The sequence below is a fragment of the Nicotiana tabacum genome, chromosome 10, assembly GCF_000715075.1.
Source record: "Nicotiana tabacum cultivar K326 chromosome 10, ASM71507v2, whole genome shotgun sequence".
Taxonomy (NCBI): domain Eukaryota; kingdom Viridiplantae; phylum Streptophyta; class Magnoliopsida; order Solanales; family Solanaceae; genus Nicotiana; species Nicotiana tabacum.
Genome location: NC_134089.1, coordinates 31078674 through 31082144, shown reverse-complemented (window position 1 = coordinate 31082144; position 3471 = coordinate 31078674).

Below are 3471 nucleotides of genomic sequence, written 5' to 3'. Positions count from 1 at the left end.
TCAACTGGAGGAACTGCTCCCAGGCCCAAACCTAATACACAATTTGGACGTAAAATTTAAAGTATATTTTTATGATGTATGCTATAATGAAAAGAGTATTTGACTATGTTTTTCACTTGCAGCAGACGCAAAAATCCTGCAACGTCTTGCTGGGTGCCTATGCTTGCCCGGTACATCTGCATGTACAAGTAACCAAGAACATCAACACTCCAGTTGTAATCATATAAATCATCTAGCCGCTCAAGATGATGAATAAATCTCAAGCTGACTAGGTTTTTCGAAGTGTTCGAGAATAATACCCCTCCAAAAATAAGCAACAACAACAACCTCGTGTATCGGTTAATATGAAGATCTGGTGTATCATCTGTAATGTCAGCATACATCACCTCCAGATCAGCCGGATAGGCGTCAACTGTAGACGACTAGCCCCAACCAATGCACCCTCATCCGCTGGCTGGAAACTAGTGAACTGCTGCAACATCTCCAGGTACTGATCTCCTATATACTCTCTCATGGCATGTGGCAAAGCAACGAGATGTCCATCAACCGGCAGCCCATACAGAACCTTCATGTCCTGAAGTATGATAGTGGCTTAGCCAATAGACAAATGGAATGTGTGCATCTCCGGTCGCCACCGCTCTATCAAACGACCAATCCAGCTGCAACCAACCGATTTTCCTGAAGCCGTCTGACTATACGGGGATGGAGATGGCGGGCATTAAGAAAGTCCCACATATCATCTACTATTTTAGCACGGAACGTCTGGGTCAATAACTGCCCCTCTCATATGTATGAAGACTTATGCTCAGCCTGTAGCAACAGTAGCTCTAGCGAGACAGGTCTAGGATGCAAAGACGAAACCTCCATGACGACTACTGTAAATTGAACAATATTAATTAATGTATTTTTCGTTTTCATTGTTTAAATATGTTGCAATACCTTTAATATTTAATTTTATTCGATATTTTTACTATATTGTTAATTAGGTTGATACATTTTCAATATTATAATTTTATATTTTATATGTTACTTTAATATGTTAGTTTTATTATTTTATATGTTAGTGTTATTATTTTATATGTTAGTGTTATTATTTTATATGTTTGTTTGTTACTCACTTATTTTTTACTATAATAAAATTAAATAATTAATTTTCATAACTATACAGGATTTCATTATCAAATATTCATATAGCAATACTTAGTTTGACAAATATTGTTGTTTTCTCATGTTACTTACGTTTGTTGACTAGAGTTGGAGATAGTTTGTGTTTGAACTATCAGTTTTTTGACGTATTTTTGGGTATAAGAGATACTTAAATGATTAATTTCTATAACTACAAGGATACTACGCAAAAGGGCACTATATTTTACTGCGCTAAAAGGGCACTACATTGCGAATACAAGCACTACATTAGGCCACAAGATACCACTACAGGGAGCTAAAGTAACAATTATCTATTTTACAAGTCTTTTAGCAAATAAATAATCTAAATCGGATTAAAACAACAAATAAATTTAATCATGAAAATACATATACTACAGTAAAAAGTAACTAATTAACATTTTTTAGCAACTAATAACAATTTCTCTATTTTACTAATTCTTTTAGCACACTAATACTATAATCTCGATAAAAAATAACAAATTAGTTAAATCACAAAATAATTACAAAATAACATATAGCGCATTAAAAACAACTAATATGCAATTTTTATACTTGTTTTAACAAAAACTAAGTCGGAATACCTCGATTTAAAGTTTTTTGAATGTTGAAGATTTGGTGATTTGAGCCGAAACGAGCAACCCACTCCGAGATAACGCCTTAGCTAGGACGTGGGACCGAGAATCTATGTTTTTATGAGACCGGTGGGCTCCACTGGAGCTTTTTTCATGAACAATGGTACGGGTGGGGGGAGGGGTTGGGGACCACTGGTTTTGTTTTGGGGGGTTGGGGGTGGGGTGGGGAGATCGTTTGTTGTTATGTGGGGAAAGGGAAAGGGACGACCTTTTATATAAGTATACCGCCCTTTATTAAGACGATATACTATACTATAGCGTCTTAATAAAGAGCGCTATACATTCCCGTTCAAATATAGGTTCACGTATAGCGCCTTTTAAAAAGACACTATACTTAACTAGCCAAATGGCCGTTAAGGTATAGCGCCCTTTAAAAGGGCGTTATATATCAAATGGTCACCAAATTTTTTTTCTACATATTTCGATTCTTTGTGTCCAAAAGAATCACATATTAGTTTCGAGCTCGGAAAAATGGGGTCAAATAATGGGGAAATTGACTCATTCAAGAACATATATAGATGAGAATGGAGCTGAATAATTCCAAATTAGTAAACTAGAATTTGAGATTTTACAATACTGAATCTTGGACTGCTTCAAATACCAGATTCTCTCAGTCTTCCCTGACGTAAACCTTCTCAACCGTTTAAGATAAATATTTTGGCTTATTTTTTTCTCTTTTCTTCTTTTGTAGCCTCTCATTCTTTTCTTTTTTTCTTTTACAAAAATTAGACATACAGAAACTATGCAAAATGTATATAATTCTATAAGTTTCAAGTTTGCTCACTTAATACGTTAGCCAAAGTTCATTTAGTTTAATTGTCCATAAGGGGATATTTTGGACATATAAAGTACTTTGCAGCAGAGGCGGACCTAGGACTTGAACGTCGTGGATGCACTTTTGCATTCAACCAAAATTTGCTTTATACATAAGGTGACACTATAAATATATCATTATTTTTTTAAATATATATATATATATATAGGTATAGGTAGAATTTTTGCCGAAGATGGCCCCTTTCTTTACAATATAGGTCTGTCTCTACTCTGTAGTATAATTATCCAGGTGAGGAGATCTTGGACCTTGACATTTTGACAACTCTACACTACTTGTTCTTCTTTTTTTCTGCTAATTTGTTTGAATACATCAAATAAAAAAATTCTGAAAACCGAATGCATTAAAGAAAAAAAAAGGTTAATCCCTCTAAATTTGGAGAAAAAAACCTGCCCAAATCAATGATGGTTATCACCACTCTTTCCACATTGCAAAGTAATAAGTAGGCCAATTTGTGTGTGCTTCTAATAATTTGTACCATACAAAGGTGTCAAAGAGGACCCCAAAAATAAGCATGCAAAAGATAAAGAAAAGTGGTCGTTATACTCACATACACTAATGATGATAATGCAAATTATTTACTCATATCAGACACTAACATGTCTACAGACTCGGATTTTTGAGGATCTCTTTCTTTTTTGGCTGACTTTTACAGCTTAAATTGCGCCAACATGGGCTTTTTCTTCTCTTTTTATTTTATTTTATTTTAAATATTGGTGGTCCAGATCTTATGCTATATGACTTGTTTAATAGGAGTAAATATTTTAATGAACAAAAGAATGGGACCGAATTGGCTGTCAAGAAAGACTATATACTAATTGACAGAAATATGACTTTTAC